Source organism: Nomia melanderi, chromosome 9, assembly GCF_051020985.1.
Source record: "Nomia melanderi isolate GNS246 chromosome 9, iyNomMela1, whole genome shotgun sequence".
NCBI classification, from domain to species: domain Eukaryota; kingdom Metazoa; phylum Arthropoda; class Insecta; order Hymenoptera; family Halictidae; genus Nomia; species Nomia melanderi.
The window spans coordinates 8,102,821-8,125,499 of NC_135007.1; the positions used below are offsets into that span (position 1 = coordinate 8,102,821).

At 35.9% G+C, this 22,679-nt stretch overlaps 1 protein-coding gene across 8 annotated transcripts in view; it reads right to left on the reverse strand.

The window, feature by feature from the left end:
• Positions 1-22,679, reverse strand: part of LOC116427826 (1-phosphatidylinositol 4,5-bisphosphate phosphodiesterase epsilon-1) — a 115,101-nt gene that overhangs the window by 61,609 nt on the left and 30,813 nt on the right. For 4 of the 8 annotated variants that reach the window (XM_076370970.1, XM_076370968.1, XM_076370969.1 and 1 more), the window contains exons 3-4: positions 21,643-21,728; positions 6,853-6,931 (exon numbers count right to left, since the gene is read on the reverse strand). The gene's annotated coding sequence lies outside the window, so the exon portion shown is untranslated. The remainder of the gene's footprint in view (positions 1-6,852; positions 6,932-21,642; positions 21,729-22,679) is intronic. The other 4 variants (XM_076370967.1, XM_076370973.1, XM_076370972.1 and 1 more) reach the window with 1 other exon arrangement.

The window sequence follows — 22,679 nt, forward strand, 5'->3', positions numbered from 1 at the left end:
GTCAACTTCGTATTTGTGATTATTTGTGTTGTGCCACGAGAAACACACCGAGTACTACCTTTCCCACGACCAGCCGTGCGAAGATGCACGCCTCAGCAGTACGTGCAGTCTCGAGTCCCACTAGAGAACCGCTCGCGACGCGGTTTACGGAATTTCCTTATATGGAAATACCCACCCCGAATCGTACATAACGAAAGCTGCTGCGAGCCAACTGGCGAGAACTCGGAAAAAGTAAACGACGAGTAAGTGCCTAACCAGAAACACGTATCGAAGATCCTTGAATCGTTTTTCTGACAGTGAGATATAGACGTTTCTGCATTTCGTGTAAAACCCTAGACCACTGAGTTATATTGTTTTCACTAAAACTTGAATATTATATCAAAATTAAAAAAGAAACAAACTTTGACACTTTTGTGGTGAATTAATGATTTGAAAAAGAACATAAGTTAAATTACATAATGATATCATAAATTAAACTATATAAATGATAGATGGGATTTTTATTTTGCATTGATTTTTAAGACAACGCTGAAAATACGAGACTAGATAATACAGCTATAAAATAAATAATACTAATAGATAATTGGAAATACAAGATTTTGTATTGTTTAAATATTTTTGAACCTGTTCAATAGATAGTGAAGATTGCAAATGTTTAAGAAACAATATTTTCGCTAATTTTGTTTTGTAAGATTCTTTGGAATTTCGAATGGAGACTATCAGAGCAATTTGTTTCCAATGGAGGGGTGAATTCGAGAGACACGAGGAGAAGTGCGGAAAAATCGGTGACCGCTACTTATAATTAAATAACTGCAACGTTTTATGGATTTATCCCGGCTACTAGAATTTTCCAGTGTTTCCCGGAATAGTTGAACCTTGACCTTTTAAATTCAAGCGATCTCCTCGCTTGTCCTGCAGTTTCTATCGAAGATGCAATTAATAAGCGGCGAATCGAAAAGCAGATTCAATCGCGCTTAGTATTATTTGTCATTATTTCATTATCCCTGATCCAATTATTGTTCCCATAAAGCTGCATAATATATTTCTAAACCAATTCAACGAAAAGCGGATAAATGTAATCAAAGCATTGAATCTCTATAATCAGTCCCCTTATTAATTAAATATCCAGTTAATGATCTTCAAATACTGATTTTTAATTCTGCAAGTTATTATATATTTTCTGCTTTCTCGTTCAGTAATGTTTATCCTTTGATAATGAGAACTGAAAATTCTTTATAACGTGCAACATACGTTCATTAAAAACTGTATAAAACGACGTTGCAATTATTTGTATCTAAAAAAGCGTATAATTAAATGATAAAGAACTTCTGATTATTTGAATAGCACAAGAACTTCAAGAACGTTTATTTGCAATCACTGTTATAAAACATTTTGTATTTCCAGAAGCCTTTATAAATATTTGAAATGTGCTCTGATTCACTATTCATACCGCATTTCCTATTGGAAACGGTACGTACTTACGGAACAAGAATTATAAACCCTCCACGGAAAGATTGCACTGAAAACTCTTGAGATTTGCATTTAATTTGATTATCAAAGTGAGGCGAGACAATATAGTAGCGAAGTCGCTTCGGTACTATGAACTTGGATGCAGGTGCAGCTGCAATCGCCGAGTTCCGGTATGCATTGAATTGTGAAACGGTGCTTTGACATCTTATTAAGCTTTCCCCGATCGATTTGGACCACTCTTATATTTATAGGTTACACTGTGCAAGTAATTACACAATGCAAGCAAACTGAATATAGCATTTGATCTAGTTTCTCAGTGTATAACAATAGTCTAGCCATTGATAGTTAAACAAATCCCTCAGTTCGCTACTAGAAATATTTATATGTTTTTTTGTTCATTTATACTTTCATTACTATTAAAAAAAACATTTCTTGAACCAAGAATTTGATTTAAAAAAAAATAATTTGATGTTTAATCTATGTCTACGTTTACTCCAAAGGTTAACCATTGATAATAGATTATAAATGGTTATAAATTCAATTAAAAATTTTCATTTTGAATCCGACACGATATAGCAGAGCAAGGGGTTAAACAACTCAAGTGATTTTACTTTCACAGTGATATCGCTACGAATATTGCGAATATCACGCACATTTCAGAATGATACGATAAAAGTTTCCAGCAGCGTATAAAGATCAACGTATCGCTTCTTTCAATGTAATATAGCTAATCTATATTACGTTCCTTGCAATATGGCGGCGCAAAGCGCGCGGTAGATAGGCAAACAAAAATGGCTGTTCACACGCAATAGCCTGCCACGCGGTTGCCTCGGAATATACATATAAATATTTATAGACGTTACCAACTACGCGGTCAAATGAACACCTCCATTATAAACCATGGGAATTGGTAGCGTATAACACGACTCCACGCCGGCAATTTTTCAGATGAATCGCGCGGCCATTTTCGATTGCGTGGCGCTCTGAACGGTCGCATTTGACTCTATACTGATTGTGGTTTAGAGCCATATAGCGATCTACGAGGCGCACAGGCGGTTAGCCTGTATTTCCAATACGAAATATGGCAGATCGAAACCGCTGCCAAAGGCGGAACGAATCGGATAAATTGTACTGTCGCCTTTTAATCAATTTACTATGGAACTTCGAAGATTTTTCAACCTTTCCGGGTTCACAAAGAATTTTTCCTTTGAATATTTTGTAAATATATCCCTACACTCGTCCCCAATTTAAAACAGGACGAAAGTGTCAAAGAAATTGGTTGATATATTTCATAGATGGCAAAGTGTGCTTAAACATTCTTGTACACTATTTTACACTAATTTATATTTCTACGGCATCTTTTATTACTCGAAACTTTTCGATCGTTCTCCGTTTTAACCATTTGTATTTAAAACTCTTGTATCTGAACAGAGATTGAAACCTTATTAACAGTAATAACCCGTTTCAATAAAACCAAAGGAAATTGAATTTTGAAATCGCAATAATCAGAAGTTGCGTACCTCCACAATTTTCCCTTTTCCTTCGGTAAGGAGTAAATTTGCAATTCCAATGGTTCCAATTTAATTTAAATATTTCTGCGGTAAAAAGTTACTAGTTCGTGCCGAATGAAATATTATGAATCCGTCGTAGGATGAAATCATTGATTTTTTTAAATGACCAGCGGCTGCGGGCATATTAATCATCATATTGTCTTCCCTGGAAACATTACTCGTAGCTTACGTAGGTGGATCCCGGGGAAAATGAAGTGGAAGAAGCATCTAAATTAACTAATGGAAATAGAGTCATATTTCTGTTTCGTGTTCCGCCGTGTTACCCTTCACGTTTTCTTTCTCCTGAATCACGGACTTTGTATTCTTTGTTTCCTCTTTTTTTTTTCTCCGCAGCGACCAGAGGGAAAACAAAATGCACGCTCGCCTCCGGGAGGATGAAACATTACTGATTGCAACGGTAAATTCTAACGTCATAAAACGCTGGCTCGTGTAATTCGAACTCGGCGTGATGTTAGTATCAGCGGCGGCTGCGATCTTTTAAGCAGGAATACGCGACGACTATTATCCTTTTGTTCAGAATTCCTGGAACCACGCCCAAACAGAAACTTCTCAGATCGATATCGCGTATGTGTGTCGTTTGAAACCGAGCACAGGATATATTATTAACCTGTTAACTGTGGAATTTAGTGTGAAAAATTTCTCATTTCGCGCGCAATAAAATGAAAAAATGAAGTGTGCACTCGTCAAACGCAGGATGAATGCACCTAGGGTATACTTTAATGAAAAACCAGAGTAAAACAAAGACGAATTACATGTTCATCTGAAAAAAATAAAGAATTCATCGCTGAAGGAGTTAGTATCGTTTCAAGTGTTAAAATGACGTGTATACGCGTCAAACGCAGTTAACTGGTTAACGATCCTATCGAACGTCGCGGATTTTACGTCACGAAGCATCGAGTGCTAAAGAATCGAATTACGATAGAAAAGAAATTGTATGAGAATGTTTAAACTTCGATATCCTTCATGCTCCCAGTTGTTGCAGCTGAAAGTGGGCGAAGACGAAATGTATGAGCTGGTGATAAATTAATTTCAGTGTGACGCTGTAAATAACACGATTTTACGGTAACGTCAAAATTTTCTATATCCGCCGGTTCTCCGTTGTCGATATTATCGCACGACCCGTCAACCGAAAAAAGTAATAGTCGTTCCTGTGTCGACTGTTGCACGAGTTTCAGAAAATGTAACACTCTGAGCGTTTCACTTATGTCTCGAGACGTTTCAACTGCACAGCGTGCACTTTAGGATTGTCGTTTATAGGATACTTTATCGGCGAGTTACCCGCGTGCGCGGATTTATTAAAATAATTCGTCAGTTGTGTTCGCGAACATCAAGAATTTTATTTGAGGATTACAATTTTGTTACGTGCGGTAGAATTCTTCCATAAGAAATGTGGTAAATTTTGGTCAATACAAATTCGATTTAATTAAAGGAAATTATTATTGTACATAAATAATTGTTTCCACCGTCAATGCGTTAATTCAGACAACACTGTTATATACTCTTTCGTAGTAGATTTTGTTCTAGAGCATGGTATTTCGCCCGCAGAATATTCACGTGCTGATATTAGACAACTTGATCTACGCCCAGCCCTTCCACGGTTTTTATGGTTTCTAATTTTCCCTCGAAACGCGGATCTATATAAAATACACAGAGCAACGAAGTCTGTCTAAATAGAAACTTGCGTAATATGCTACGTAGGTACATATGTACGTATGAACTTTTTAATATTCACGCGGTTGTCTTAATATTTCTTATACCGAGGATAATCGTATCCTCACTGTATTTCACGTTTAAAAATGCTACTACGGTATTAAATAGTAATTTAACTTTATATTAGATATTTAGTAAAATATCAAATCAATTACTATCACAAACTATTAAATACATAATATCAACAATCACAATATCTACATTTTTCATTTTTCTTCAATATCTCATAAAATTCATTTCAACATAAAAATATACTTCATAATTCCAATCACAAGTTACTATTACTGTATCATATTTAACGCGTTGACTGGTCACCGATAACAGAAGCTTCAAGATTACAAGGAAATAATTATAACTTGTAAGATAACTAGTGCCGAATGAAAATGTTCAGTAGCGTAAATAATTAGATAATAGTATAACGTAAGGATCGTGGTACTAAATAACGAATAATTCTTCTTTTTTTCCTTTGTTAGGAAAAGAATAAGTACATAAAACGTTACTGTTTTTCGCGGGCAGGGGGCGTGTTAAACGTTACACCATACAAATTCATATACATACATTCACAATCGTAAACATAGAAAAGGATTCGAATGAAATAGGAGATTGTAGAATCTCGTTCCATTTATCCCCGTGTAATCAATACATCGCTACGATTACTTTTAAGCTGCTGAAACGCAGTCTCTAATCTTTGGACAGCAGGATTTAATTCTCCCACATGTTAGACAGAGTTCGTTGCTTGGAAAATTCTCCAGTTTCGAGGAATAGTTCCAGCACCTTGGAAAGGAACCTTTTTCTATTTGTTTTGCGAGTGGCTGGGGAAGACCTTGACCCTTCCCGACCCACCCTGTCAGACATATGAGCGCTCTAGAGCGAGAGTTCAAACCCCGGCGGACTTTATCGCTAATGAACTACATGTCTTCCAATCTCTCTCGTTCGGATATGACGTTCAAACGGCTTATTTAATATTCCGCACGAGCCTGGAATATCATAATGGCCGGCGGTAAACACTAGGAACTAGTTGTTATCAGAAATAAAAAGTAACGTAAAGGCCAACAAATTAGATTGCATTATGTTCCACTGTATGCGACGTCTGCTTTGCATAGTGCAACATTAGTCGCACTCCTTTAATTCGCGTGACGGTACGCTAACAAGCGCTCAAAATGAAGGAAAATGGCGGAGGTGACATTTTCCCAGCGATCCCATAAACGGTGCAAGTGCAATTTCTGGCGGAGAAAATTATACAACTGATTAACGCGAATGAAAATCGGGATTTATGGTGTATCAAAATATCCGAGGGAAAGAGTTTTGCTGTCGGGAACGTAGAGGATTTTTTCGAAAATGGAACTAAATAATTTTAATACAGTCGCTACCAGTGTCACATATTTGTGACTAATCTTATATTTTGCATGAAGATAATTAAATTAATCCTATAGATGTTGTTATTTAAGGTTATATGCTACGGCATTATATTTACGAACTCAATTACTTGTTTTAGTTTCATTTGTCTAATACTTTGTTTAGAAGATTTGTTGCATTCAATGAAATATTATAATGGGGAAGACTGTCACCGAAACGAACGCTTTATATTGATATAGTTCTGAATATATTGTTTTCTGATCTAAAGAATCTGGTAATAGGTTATTTAACTTGATAGTCTGTTTAACGATTGTATGTTTCATTTCAGTATGAAGTACAATTCATAAAGTTGATTCGGTTAACCTCAATTGAATCTTAAAAGGTCAAATAAATCGTAATGCACTATATTCCGTTATCTTTAATAGTTGTTTTGTGGTAATAATTTATTAAATCCGATTTTTCTTATAATAATTGTGTGTACGAGTATAAATAACGTGATATAAAGCAATGCTATATTATTTTTTCATTATATTAGCGGAAACAGAGAACGCGCAACATAAAGTGGCACTCCTTTTGAAGAATTTAAAAGGATTTTACGAACACAACGAAAATGAACGAGTTTTTCCATTTCACTGCGATTAAAACCGATGCTGCCATTGTGTGACAAGTTATATGATATATTCAAAGCTCTTTTTAATATAATTTTCCGTTTACAGCTATATCATTTCCGGAGGAATCTACTCACCTCCTGGATTTAATAGAAACGACAGTAACGATGTTTTTTCGCCATGCTTCGCATAATTCTAGCAAGAGTCTCTTTCACCCTGAAACATAAAGAAAAAGAGAAACATTATAATCAACTAGCAACAGTGCATAATTTAAATTTAGAATGTGAAATAACGATTGTTTATGTATAATGTGTATTACATCTTTGCGTAATTCTTAGTTAAATAAAACTAAAGGATAATATTATAATTAATAAGATAAAATATTTAAATAGTTTTCAATATATGTTTCGTTTTAAAGCTGAACAATTATTTTCAAGTGAAAGTTTTTAACAAGAAAATTTAATGTATAAATTTTGATGACAGTGATTATCCTACATTGAGCTCCACATATTGCGTATCAAATGATTCTCGGAACAGAAACAATTGAAAGCCGCTGCTTTTATTATATAAGATATCTACGAAGGACGCAGTCGATTCTCGGAATCACCCGCTTAATTGGGTGAAACTATTTAAAGTTCGATACGTCCCCTGGAGGCATCTACATATATACGTTCCTCATTACCGGGAAACAATTTCAGGATTAGTAACATCCTTGATTTCACCATTGAAACCGTGACCAGGATGAGCAACATCTTATTTTTATTTTCTCACTCGTACGTAGAAATAATTACTACGAGTTATAAAAATATAATTTACAAATGAATATATACATTATCTATCGTTAAAGATGAAATATGGGTGAATTATTTTAATGAATCGATCATTCGATTTTAATTTCGAATTTGTTTCAATAATACTTCGAGTTTTACAGCTTTATCCAGTGAATTCTTGTGATCTCTAGAATAGTTTCCTTTACAAGATTAGTAAGAAGAATTCGATAAAAATGATGAATATTCTAAGAATTCGCGTGCAAAACATTCTTTCGTTTTGCAATTCAATAGTTTCCTTTTAAGTGTGTTAATTAAATATTAATGTCGTAGTGGTATCGTAATATTTTTTGGAATATTGAGGAAGCAGTTATAGAAAGCACATGTAGAAATACAGCAGTTGTTTCTAAATGGAACCGTTTTATATTTTTTTCAATTGATTGTAGTGGAACAAAATAAAGAACGGACTCTGCGGTTCAACTGGAACAGACTGATGTAATTCTGTTTCAAGGAAAAATAAAGTTATGCTTTCTTTGCGGAACCGTGCAATTAGTGTCAGAAAAGGTAACGTCTTTCGAAGTTCGAACTGATCAAGCCACCGAACTTTTCTTTCACTTTGCTTTTGCCCTCGACGAAAGAAAAAAGTGCAAATCGTTTTACTTTTATAATATTCTATAACCATTGAAGCAAATTATACCTCTAATTTAAGTTTCATTTTTCTTATTAGATGAAGACAGTTTTAACTTCTTAATCCAGTCATTCGATAATTTCATTAGCACTTTTCGAATTCGAAGTATTCACGGAGAACATTTTTCAAGATTTTCATCGAGGCACATTAATTCTATGCGAGTAACGGTTTTCGAAGTTTTAAAAAATTGTTTTGTAATCAATATGTTAATTTTTTAACAAAAAAACGGTTTTGTGCCAATACTTTTTGCAAAACTTTGTTTTCGAACTATTAACCATTAAAACTTCTGAATCCGTCTCTGGTGCACAGAGTAAAATGACGTAGGATAATGGAGACATATAACGGATATAGATAGCGTGGGTGTTTGAGTTATGTAGGAAGGAAAACAAACTTTTACCAAAAATAGTCGATTACACACAATAATAACAAAGTAGAAAATACAGTGACGTTTTATACTCTGGCGAAATGTTGAACTTCTCTTGCACTGAAAATTAAACGAAATTAAAAATTCAATAACTTGTACGAGCAATTACAAATATAATTATAAACCATCTAACTTATTCTATTAATTAAAAGAGTTCATTAAAACTTTCTATTATTTCTATTAGTTTTGCTATTTGATTTAACATTACTTTATATAGTTAATTAATTAATAATATTTAGTTGACAATAGTGAATGAAAGGAATTTGGTAATTATTAATAACAGGCAGTCAGAAAACTTGAAATCTACAGCATCAGCTATAAAAAAATAGGGGCCTGCCCTTTTCGAGAGTCATTAAAGATTACGATGATTGGAAACGGTTCCTCTCAATCGAGACATCGATGTTGCTTTTACGAGGTCAAGTTGTCTAATAAACGTCCATATCAAATAGCTTTACTACGAAGAAAATTAAACAGGATTGTAGTCAAGAGATGGAAAGCAGCAAATTTATTAGGTTTTGAACAGACTTGATCAAACTGAAGTTAATAACTTACTACACAACAACTAAGAAGAAGAAAAATTATATTTTCCAAGCTGCAGAAAAGCATAGAAAATTTTGATTAAAATTCCCTTTATTATTTTTATTCCATTGAACATTCTTAATTATTCGCTACATGAAACATTTCATCATTTCTTATCATGAAGATTTTTCTTTCCAATTTGAAGGTTGTCTCAACAATTGCAATTATCCGCAATTCTTCTCTCGAAGAACTGAATTTTCCATTTACAAATTAGAAACCAGATTCATTCTTAAATGTGACATTTACATTAAAGATGAAGAATGATACTGATGGAACTCTGTTGAATCTCGCAACGCTCTTGGCACGGAATATGTGTCAGTAGACTAATGAGAGCTTAAAACGAGTTTCTGATTACAAAAAAAGGCATAAATACCTGGGGTGTCGTTTGGAAGGGCAAAAATTGCCTGACAGCTTGTATTAGATCGCTTCGAAATCGTAGGGGTCGAGTCACTATGATATTTCCGTCGAAGACGACAGTCTCGCCGGGACAGAACAGGGCTAGGGCATCGAAAAAGTGTGCGGAGCCAGGTCAGACTAAAAGTTACAGTAGGATAAGAAGTAGTTCGGGTCTGAAGTTGCAGCTCGATTTCGGCCGAAACTCGCCGCGTTTTATATCGCTATAAATATCAGCTGGGAACTGGAACGCTTTTAAAAAATTCTCATCTCGCGTAAGCAGCTTGTCCCGTTCTTTAGGGATATCGAGGAAGATTACCACGTATATACCTTTATTCTAGAATACCTTAACTTCTCGTTCAAGTTTTAATATCGGTTAAACAGAATCTTTGCGCCGGATATTTATCGCAATTTATTAATCAATGTTACCAAAGTGTTTCTTATCATCTTCACGGAAATACTTCATGGTATAGGGAACAACGTGGATGAAATTAAACAGGCTGAAAATATGACTCAATTGGCGTGCGGCATTTGTACTATTTAATTAAGAGAATACGAAGAATACATATGTAATTACGCATATAATAAATTAACTAGGAATTAATTGCGTCGAATTATCTACACATTAATTTCTTACTTCCAATAACAAAATACAAGGAATTTTAACCGATGAACTAATGCAATGAAAATTCACTAAACCTTTTTATCTTTCCAAAATATTCAAAACCTTTTGCTCTTCCCATCAAATCAATCCAATCAACGAATTTCCATAAACAGCAATCTACATATTACGCAAAGCTATTCGAATGATCCAATTACCGAAATTGGCGGAAGCGATTCACCACGATTCATGTGCCGCTTCTTTTCGCGTAATTATTTATTCACGCTTTCCCGTTACCTGAAAGCGTTGGCCGAGGAACACCGTGAGTTATTATCGTCGATGGAATGATACGTTTCGGCCAGCGGAGACCAACTGTGTCCGGTATTTCTGATCGGAAAAAGAAGGAGACCGGGAAAAGGAAACGGATAAGAAAGAGGAACGTGGGAGCAGCTTACAGGCGGTCGGGAGGCTGGCGGACAGAAAGATGAAGGGAGAAAAATGAAAAGGCGTAACGGGAATTCATGTAGCGCCGAACAACGCCGCGGAATACGTGGGCAGGTAGCCGGTGGGGGCGGGTAACACCGGGTATTATTTTACTATGCAAACAGGAACGTACGTGACCACGATGTTAACTATCCCATTTTCTTCTCGACGGTATCGGCGCTGGCCTGCGACGGGCGGCTATTAATCAATTTGGTGCCGGTAATACGATTCCGCCACCAACCGAGAAAGAACGTGGATGCACATTCGGTCACAGTCTTGGCGATCCGCCAGCCCGTTGACTTCCTATGGATTCAATCCTATAGGTTTAGATGAGTTCTTGTGTCTGTCAACGCTTTCTTCATCCCGTGCACGCTTACAAACGGACCACCGAGATACGTCTATAACCGGAGAAAGGAATCCGACTTCGTTATATTCCTCCACTACGCTGAATAACTGGGTTCCCCGTTTTAAACATCACCGGCGAGGAACAATGAGCCGACGCGCACAATTATACGGCGCTACGGTCGCGTAAAGTGTTACACGCTGTACAATTGAGAACCACTGCACTGGCGACGCCGATGAAATTCTTTATTTGTACTTTTTCTTTTTGCTACTTTTCTGTGGAACGTTGGGTGCTTTTTTGCGATGGATATTTGATTAGAAAATGGATGTTCTTTGAATTTTGTACGGTTAACGTGCAGTTTGTAGGTACTTATTTTGGAGATTGTCTCTGTTGTTTTGTTGGGTGTGACGTGTTCTTGTAATGACATGTTTTAAAAATGTATTGAAGAGCTTTTGTTGGTTTTGTGAGTGCAATGTGTTATATTTTTAAATAGTAACATGTGTTTGATTGATTTACAATTGATATAATTTGTGTGAAATTAGAAGGAGTTTTTAGTTGCAATTTTATTTCCAAATTTGTAAAATATGAATCATTGAATATTCTCACCTATTTTTAAGGAAACAGGTTAACTGAACTATTAACATACGAGTTTCATCTCGGAATTGCCGAATAGAAATAGTAATCTATCGATAGGAAAGTTAAGTTCATAATATTGAACTTAATAATAACGTAATATGCTTAAATTCATATTAAACGTAATATGTTTAAATTCGTATTTCGCAAAATTCTCCGCGAAAGTCTAATATTTACCGAATAAAAAAGATACAAAATCATGATCGTCACCAATATATAACAGTAATATCAAACGTACGAATTAAATATAACGGAGCGTACAATTCTCTCAGAGAGCGTTATATTTAATTCAGAGAAACGTCAAAAATGATTTAAAAATCAATCGAGTAAAACTCCAAAACGATGTCCTCCTATTTTCAAACATTAATGAATTCTTTTATATGCGTTGCATCAAACAGTTGATTACACAATTGAATTTGTCGGTGTACACATTTTATACCGATTCTTAATTCCTTAAATTGATCATTTTTATAAAATCAATGCGAGACAGAAACGTGGTCCCCGAAAATTCTTTGAAAATATACTAGTCACCCTTTGGTCTAGTCAAAGGAGCAAACATGCGGCCTTAGTTGAACATTGTGGCACGTGCTATCTACTGGGCAACGACGTGCCTAAGTGGCAGGGGCCGCAGCAGAGCAGCTGGAACGCGGAGATTGTCGAAGTGTCTATATTCTCAAGCAAGCACCACGTCGCTGTGTTCAATTCCACGTGATGTAAAAATTGTAGAATTTAACTAAATCTTCCAAATTTACAATACTTCCATTCGACAATATCAAGTATATCATTTTCTTCAAAATATCAAGCATCTATACTTTTGCTGGACGCTTTAAAGTTTAGAGTCAGTAATCCCCATCATTAGATATTCGTATAGTATATCTCACCATTAACATTAGAACGACTGAGTAATCAAATAGACTGTTCCACATTTTCCTTTAAAAACTAAAAAGATGAATTTACTAAAATTTAATTTGACATATATTTTAATCTATACATTATTAATTTATTTAATAAGACATCAAGAATGCATTCGTGTATTTTCAATAATAATAAATGAAAAAACCTGAGATAAATAATTTTCATTCATCCGTTAGTTCTAGTGTCGGAAATGTTTCGCTGACCTTTCCTCAGTCTCTTCGTATGTTCTGCTGCATACCGGATGACTCAAAGGAACGATCGCAAAAATTGGAATATTTTTCATCATAATAAAACATGGCACAGATGACATCGATGACGAGAGGGGTAACTGAAATATTATTCGAAAACATTTACTATTAGCAGAAAAATGTAAGCTAATTTTATTCGCGTGCATTTCGTCAATTATTACAAGCGATGCGAGCGCATCTGTGCGCGTCTGTGCTCGTCTGTGCGCTCGCCGATGCTTTGATCAACGCGTGGAAATATGCGTTTAGTCGACGTTCCTTTCATTTCGCAAGGATATTAAAGCAATCGCCAATAATTTTCCTAAAAGCCTTTAGTCAAGTGCCGCTTTATATGCGGTAACTTCGTAATAATTAAAGGTAAATTCAGGTCACTGTGTTGTAATTAATAAGCTGTCTCGCGCACCAAACTGATGCGATGCCAAGCAACGAGAATCGGTCCCCACGATGCAAGGAAATTTCAGCACGTAAATGAACAGCCCAGTATTTATCAAGTTTCCCACTTTTCATGCACTTAAGGAACATATGCGCCATGAGCGCGACACACATTATGTAATATTGTCGCGTATACGACACCAATTACCCGTTTCTCCTTTGAATGAAAATTAATCGAGCCTCACTGCGTATCGCTAAAAACATTTCCCCACTTTTCAAACGATTTATTCGTCTGTTATTTAACATTAAATAACTAGCTACAAAATAAAGGTAAACAAGTTAGATGATAAATATTTCTTAGCGGAAACAGGAACAGAAGGGAGGACAATAATTGGAAAACTGATTAATAGGACAATATAGGAATTGATATAAAATTATATGAACGAAAGAAGACGCAGAATTTTTAATTAAATTTGAAATTTAAAATTTCATGTTACGTGTCACGGAATTTCTTATACAATTAGTATTTAAAATCTGCTCGATTTACATAGGACAGAAGATTTATTTAATTAACCCATTCATTAAACGAGTGACTATTATAAAAATGGCAGAAATTAGAGAGAAAATAGATTTTCATTGTAAGCATGTTGTTGACAAGTAAATGTGGCAGAGTCGAATACGTTCGATCAAATATCCAAAATAAACTCTGACAGAAACAGTCGTCTTATTTTCACGTTAACATGTACGTCATGGAAAATCAATAAAGATATCGGTTTCACGTGATCTACTTTCATCCCCCCTCGAAAAATATTTCTGTCCCTACTTCGATTACCGGTTTCTTTAAATGAAAATGATAGGAAACAGAGGCGAAATAATAATCCTTGAGGGAAGATAAACTTGATATGTTTACTCGTCTGCATGGAAACATTTTACTAATAACGTGTCAATAACATCTCATAATGATACTTTAGACCTACTAGAAAGTCTGGCAGTCGCTTAAACAGCTTTTAAATTAAATATCTCGCGTTCAATTCGTTTCGTTTGTATAAAATATTAAATACGTTGTATGACAGAAAATTTACTTACGGGTTGTTATATTATGTATGAATATAAATTTACAAAATATTAATTCTGTAAAGAAATAATCGATTATGTGTAATTCTCGATAAACTTTGGTATTTAAACTAAAAACTACAATATTTTATATAAATTACTGTTCAGATATGCATATTGAAATGAACAAGGACCACGGAAAGCCAACTCATTAATGCGGACGACTAATTTATCAAGTGTAATACTATGCGTTGATTAAGGTGACCACTTTGATGTCGGTTTTAATTAATAAACCAATCTGATATGCAGGAACTTGCATATCTAGGACGCATTACTTGAACTGCAACGTGAGCTAGTACAGAACCTACTAGTTGCTTAAGCAAACATGGATCGCTATACCTGGGTAAATAATGCATATTAATGGTGATTGTGAAAAATAATTCGAATCTAGTTGTATATCGATGATTACTCTAAATAGATATTATTCAAATCAAGAAAATATCACAAATAACACTATAATTTTATTCTAACAAAATACCAAAATATAACAATCTACATTTCCCTAATTAAGCGTTAATTAAGTGCTTTACATTACAGGTTGGTTTCCTCTAACATCTCATTCCTACTAAACATCTAGAACATCAAATAACATACCCTGTTAGATATGAATAATTATACGCACCCTAAAGATAAACTTTCTCTGTTAAACATTATAAATCCTTGCTCTATAGTTTTGTCCCTCAGACAACACAATATTAAAATATTTCACTCTGGGCTTCGATTAATATATAAAATGACTTAGCCCTTAACAGTTGACAATTTTCTATTAACTCTTTGTGGATAAGACTATCTTAAATTTCTAACATTTATTTTAATAAAAAACTGAATTATGCAACGAAATCTTAAATACTAAAAGAAAAAATCACATGTCAGTTCTCTCGTTAGTTGAATAATTGAATTATTCATTCGCAGTTTTCGATTTTCGATATCGAAGCTCGAAGTCGCCATTACAGTATTCGACCGTAAAGGGTTAATACACAAAATATTCTCTTATTCAAACGGTACAGCATCCGACATTTTATTTAAATATCTGAAATACTTTCTCTAGAAATTTCTCAGCACAAACAACTACCCCGAAAGCAGCCGAATAATGCATTACGAAGATACTATTCCTCAGCACCGGCGCCAGCACGTCTAAATAATCCAGAAAAGAAATTCTTTCCACATTTCGTTCTTGCGACAATTCACAGAAACGAGCAGTACGCATTTCCCGACACGTCGTTCTCCGAATTTAGATCCGAATTGGCCGGAGGGCGAGGCGACGGTTTACTTACAAATCCAGTGCGAAATAAGGAAACCGGCGCGCATTTCTGCGAAGCATTTTGTAGCGCTCAAGCCGCTGAAGAGACGTGGTTGACAGTGCTTTAAAAACAGGCGGAGGTTAATGCTGCGGAAATCGATACCGTGGAACACGTGTAGCATGAGATTACGCCCCGGTGGGGGAGCAACAAGAGAACGAACCGCAAAATTGCAACGTTACAGCTCGTGCAACGCGTGGAACGCAACAATGAATCAAACAGTGGATACGGGCCTGGGTTCTCGCGATGGCCCAGCGAAGGAATTTTTAAAATATCGACGAAACACACGGGCAACGTGCGCCGATGTCAGAACAGTTTCAACGAAACCTCGCGGCCGGAGGGAGACCCGGGACACAGCGGAGCAAAATATACACAGGGGGATGAAAGAAGTTAAGCCAGATATGGACTGGCGAAATCGATAAAGGGTCAGGCTTACGCAGGGGCTGCACGGAATTAGTTTGTTCGAAATTCGCGGATTAAAGCTCAGCGAAAAGTGGAGCCAATGATCGCGTAGAAAATGCTTAGGACAATTCTAATGAATTCTAACGAATCAGGGAACCGACAGAAACCGACAGTCTATGTCAGTTAGAAAGTGTTAAGAAGACAGTGGAGAATGTAACGAATATTTTTCAATCTTTTGTGAAACTGAGGAGAACTGAAAATTTGTGGCTTTGTGTTGGAAATTTGATATTGTAATGGAGAAAGCTCTATTTTCTGTCGATTGACTTGAAAGTAGTATCCTGTGAGGGTAGAAATATGTATTGGGTTCGTTGGGAATTCAAATTTTAATTTCTGCTTTTATTAATTAAGTGTGAATATAGTGGGGAAATTGTTTTTGTTTAATGAATGTGTGGGAAAATAGAAGTTTTATCAACTTTTGTTTATTGTAAGGTTTTTAATATATATGTCTTAGATAGATTGGAACGCTAATAGCCAAAGTTCATAGGACAATGTATAAGGGAAGGAAAACGTGGTTTCATTTTGTTCGATAATTGAGTTTACAACTGTGTAGTATAAAAATGTTACATGGCGCAGGACTAGCGAAAGAGTTTTCACATTTTATATTTCATTTTTCCTTTTCCCCGACTCTAAACTACATTATTCTCATTGAAAGTGTGCCCTTCACAATCAGCCTTAGGAAGATTGGGGGTAAACTGTATTGACATTCCTCCTTTCCTTGCGTGACTTTTTCTTTTCAAACGTGAACAGAAAACTGGGAATAAAAATTTTCCAATTCCAATATTGGAAAATAGGAATAATAGTAAGAGTACAGAAAATATTTTTAGAGTTGAAAAATATTGTTAAAATTATAAAATCCTTATGTTTAAAGTTTTCGATACTAGGGGGTTACAAAGGTGGACAACATTACTCGTTCGAATATAATAAGAATTAAACTAATATTCTAAAAATTACCGATTTATAATGAACACAAAAATCAAATACAAATCAATGCAACACGTGTAAACGCAAACCATGCACGAAATCCAATAACGAACAGATCAGAAATAACCAAATTACCGAAAACAAGGAAACTCAGTAGCGATTAGAAACCATGGTCACGCGTAACACAGAAAATACGACGTTTTCCATAACCATAGGGGATATCGGTACAACGAATGCTGCAAAACCGTTCATTAATAATGAATTATTCGCATCCCTGTTAATCTCGAGCGTTATCCTCTCAGTTTACACGGTGGCGTCCGCATTTCTTCTTAAATTATAGCCGCTTGCTGGGTTCGCTCCTTGGTTCCGTTTACCCGGCTGAAATTCTCTAATTTATCGTTGCCTATTTCGCCGTCGGTCTCTCAATGAGACTGAATTTACAAGCGATATATAGCACTTTTTAATTACTTACGAAGCGGCCAGAATAAAATTCCCGGAGTCCGTTTAAAACGAGTTTACGTTCGTTCTATACGTATATCTCCGTAAGACCTGGATTCTTTGATAATGGAGAAGGTGACCCAGAAAACACGACACCTACAAAAGATATGTATCTTGTACATGCACATGTACATGCGCGAACGCACACACACACACGAAGGGAACCGGCGCGCGCGCTCGTACGGATCCAACGTACTACGAAGAATGCAATTGAATCGCGTACACGATGCATTCATCTCACGCGGTACATAACAGTCCGCCAAAAAGGACACCGATTCTCCCCGCTTTGTAATGTTACTCTCGATACTTACGGACCTGGCAGAATCGACGCGTTCTGCGACGATTTAGTGCGCGCAATAAGTCAACCGGTACAATCGCTTTTGATCCCGAAACGAGTTTCCACCGCTTTGTTCCGACGGAGGTAGAAATTACCGTTCTATCGCGCGTATATATGTATTTCTTCTCTTTTATTGTTCTGTTTATTTATTTATTTTTTTTTTTTGGTTTCCTGAACCGCTCACGCAAACATTTGTTAGTAATAAAAGATGCTTATCGATACTCTGCACCGAGCATAGAAGGATCGACTTCCGTCGAGAGGATGCCGTCTAATGGCATAATTTTAGTCATTATATCGCTTAACCCCTCGTTCTATGATTTCAACTGTAATCGATTTAACTTTGTCTAATTCACTGAAAAAGAAGAATTCTGGGCTGTTTCTATGTGTACTTTATTGTAATGCATAATAATTGATAACAGAAAGATAATGTTCAATTTGAATCCACAACGATTCAGTAACATTTGTTGAATTGCGTTTGAAATGCTCATCGGGGGTCTGATACGATATTGTATGACAAGGGGTTGAAATAACAAGCTTTTAATCATATTTCAAAGTTTACGGTGGAAGAATATAAATTGAATACAGAAGAATAAATACTGAAGTTATTATTCCAATCACACGGAATATATATAAAGAATTGTAAATTACCAATAATCTCTTATTAAATTTCGAAAACTCCAATCATTAAGAGGTCACAAAGTTACCTAAATATTCCGATAAGAATTTAACCCGTATCACTCCAACCGACAATGTCACTGTCATAATTTTGCAAATCTTATTATCATTGCGTCTGGAGTTGGCTGGGAAGATCATTCTATAATATTCTTGAAGTGATAAAGGTTGAAGGATTTCGTTCAGCGTCTTATTTCGTAAATGTCAACTTCGAATATTGCCCGGCGATAACGGATTCGTTAAGAACAACGTAGGAAGAAAGATATTAAAGCAATATTTTCTCGCGGTTATAAACCAAATAGAATCGTCCAATCGAAAATCAAAACGTCCTCTCTTCGCACGGCACATAGGAAAGCAAACAATCGGAAAATTCTCCGGCCGTGATTTCGATACGACAGGCGGCGTCTCCAGCGATCTGCCCGTTCTGCGCATCGTAAATTCCGATTGAATAGACTGATCAATAGGCGGAGCCCGTATTTAAAGCGATTTATAAGCCTTCGAGCCCTCTTAACGCGCTTAAGCAGTTAGCTGTTTTTCACGAGTATACTCGTCACAAAGAAACGGCGATTTTCTTATTGCGACGGGTATACTCGTCATACTAACAAACTTAGTGGTTAATTTACTTTTCGCGACATATTTTAAGTACACGCTTTTCAAAGAAGTCGCAACAGCTAACTCGTTAACACTAAAACTAAAGATCAGTTAACTTGACTTTTTGAAATTCCTTTATGGAAACTTGAAGAGTGCACCTATCAAGAATTCAATCGAGTTATAATTCAGTTTGCGTATTGCTAAATCAATTTCTTGAATAATTACCTAGGTCTTTTTAATGATTGCAAAATGAAGAAATCACGAATAGGCCATTTTGACTCGTCCAGTAGTTTTAGTGTTAGCACGTTGACTGCTACGGCTGTCACCGATGGCCGGAGCTTCCAAATAATAAGAAAATAATTATAACTTGTAAGATAACTGATGTCGAATAATAATGTTCAGTAGCGTAAACAACTAGATAACGGTATAGTGTATGTATATGGATCAGGAATAATACACGGGAATATAGAAAAAACTAACAAGTAACTATGTTTATTAATAATAGAACAGGTAATATTTAAATATAATGAATTAAGTAATAATTACACGCACACCTAAACTCAACATACAATTCTACAACTTACTGTTACGAAGGCCAACACACGACTTTCTCTGGACAGACTCTTTTTTCGACATTCATACCCAAAAATCATGCTCTCCCACAATCATTCGTCTCACACAGACTTTCAACAAATTCTCAAACACACCCCTTCAAAGCCGAACTGGAAACCTTGGGCTTGCGACTTTGTGCGGACCATTTTCCCTTGACCGTTAGGCTTTCCTCTTTTAATGCCTTTCGCTTACACTCATTCTCGCATTCACGCTTCTTAAAAATATCCTAAACGATGCTAAAATCCTAGATGCTACAACTATGTAACGTAAGAATAATGATACCAAGTAATTAGCACACTGTTGACCGACTATTTCACGCAGAAGCTATCCCATGTTACCAGTTTTCTTTTATATAATTGCATTTCAATGATTGAAACGACTAATGCAAGTGCAAACATGACTTAATTCGTGACCGGTTAACAATGTGTTAATAATTATTCCTTTTTATCCTTGCTGCAAATGTGTCTCGTAAGTGTCAACGTGTTAATGTATCGTCGCGAGAGTATCCAGAGATCCACTAAGTTTCACAGAGAAATTATGCAACTGCGACGCTCGGGGAAGCATGTTTACGGCTGGCAACTCGTGAAAATCTGTCGAATCATCTCGGCCGACGTCGGTGTTCCATCCGCGAGCCACGTTATCAAGGAAAAATTCATTAACGACATTTCACCGGTGTTACAACAGAGATTTCGAAACTTTTCTAATTACATTCCCCCGGTAATTGGTCAAAGGAAATTTGCATCTTTCCAATTTACTGCCGCGAGTTTCTTTCGTTCTAGCTGTAGCCAATTTCGCAATATCCTTGATTGCCACTTAATAAATTTGCCAATGAAAGCTGACAATGAGTATTACGACGCTAAAGAAACAATGATCGTTCTTAACGTATTGGAAAAAGAATCTTCCCACTGGAATATAGAGCGAATTCATTTGGTTTGTAAAACTGTGATCAGAGAATGAAAGAGAATAATTTCGTTCGAATCGATCGAATTTGTGTTCGGCGAACAGTTCGTTTGAAAGAAGGTGCACCGAAGTATTATCTTCTTACATTAGACCCATGGGAATATTGAAATTTTCCGTGTGACATTAACGCGGGAACTTTTGAAACTGAAGTGTCTCTCGGTATGAAAAATACGCGACTTAAGGCGTTTTTCTGGATGCCCGAAGAAATGTCGCTCCAAACTTTATTACCTCTGGTTGCGTTGCCGCGAGGAAAATTACCATTCTCTGTAGCGGCATCTCGCCAGCAAAAGGATCATTTTCTCGAGGAAAATCGCGGACCCATGGAAGAGAAATAACCAGGGAAATCGGATGTCGCGGAAGCCTTCGACGGCGCCGCAGTTTACGCCTTTTTCTCTGACGGAGAATGACTATCCCAACGGGTGGGAATCCCCACGGAGTAGTCCAGATTGCCTTTCTCCTTTTACACTTGCTTTTCCGCGATAACAAGTCGGGAAACCGCTCGGCTAACATGCCGCGATCATGCAACCCGCATTGTCTGTAATTTGCACCATTAGACCCGACGAAATTGAAAACAATATTTCTGGAATCCAACACTGTCCATTGTGAAAGAAATGTCACGGTAAATTTTTATTTATACACTTATTTGAATTATATGATTGCTGAATCGTTGAAACGTTTTGTTTATTCGTCCTTTATTTTATTGAGATAATAATGTAACAAATATATAAACAAAATGTTTTAATAATTTAGAAAATTTAGGAATGTGTAATGTAAGTAAATGAATAAGAATGTTTGTTTTCGTAGGATTATTTAGAAAATTCTAACGGTTATATCTTTCAAATATTGTTTCAAATTTTCATGATATTTATATATATATATATAAGTGTATATACATTAATAGTTTATTTAAATATACATCGAATAAAATACAACACAGTGAAAAGAAGAAACGGAACGAAGAATAACAAAGAAATTGAAAGTAGAATGTGTTAAAGTAATCGATAGGGAGCACTCACGTACCAAAGGGTTGTAGGGCGAATCATGAATGCTTTCATCATGCGTTGGGAATCGCGAGTCACGCTGGCAATCGTACTCGCCAATTTATTCTGCAAATGACAAATATTTAAATGTTCTCTTCCGCAATTTTTCTTCGACTTTCGTTTGTTTTTGAAATTTTTACAGACGCGCCGTTTCGCACAGCGTTCTATACGGAAATGGAATTCATTGCAAACGCGCGAGATCGGGAAAGATAAACGTTTATCTAAAATTAATGATTGTTTCAAAAACAATGGAACATCACTCAGCACGGGCCCTGAGTATTCGGCTGTTGAGCATGTAACAGCAGCTGCGGATATAAATAGCGCATCCTTCCTGACGTAACTATGCAAAATTCAAGGGAAAAGTGCACACTCGTAAATTGTTCATTCCATGGCTTTAAATCGATCCCGCAAACTGCATGTATGGCCTGCGCCGCGGCGAGAAACGTTTTCAAATTAAACGTCGTGTACTACTGCTCGAATGAATAACATCCTGACCGACCTGTGGTACGGCGTAACTAATGTTATCGTTGTTCTGTCAAATATATTGAAAATCCGTCACGATATACGACTTACATCTGAATACTAAAATCCAACAAGTATGACATTCCTTGAATATAACAGCTTCCAAATCTGTAACATTTATATCCTCTGAAATTTATTCTTCGAGGGTTATGATTCTGATAAATTAGATTTTGGCATTCCTCTGAAAAATGTTATATTAAATCCCGTGTGTAGTTTTAAATGAATTAAATGCATCCTCAAATTCTAGTGTTATTTTATCAAACAAAAATTTGAAAATTATTTTTATATATTATCAAATTTAGAACTCCATTTTAAATTTTATTTTAAATTTAACATAGTCCCTTAGAAAAAATGTAACTATAATTTGAATGAAACTAAGTTAAAGAAGATTGAAAAAAGATGTCTGTCTATTGCTTACTGTCTCTATTTACTGAAACAACTACTGTCACATTCATGTATATTCTACAGGTTTTTGTCGTTCTCCAAACAAAATGG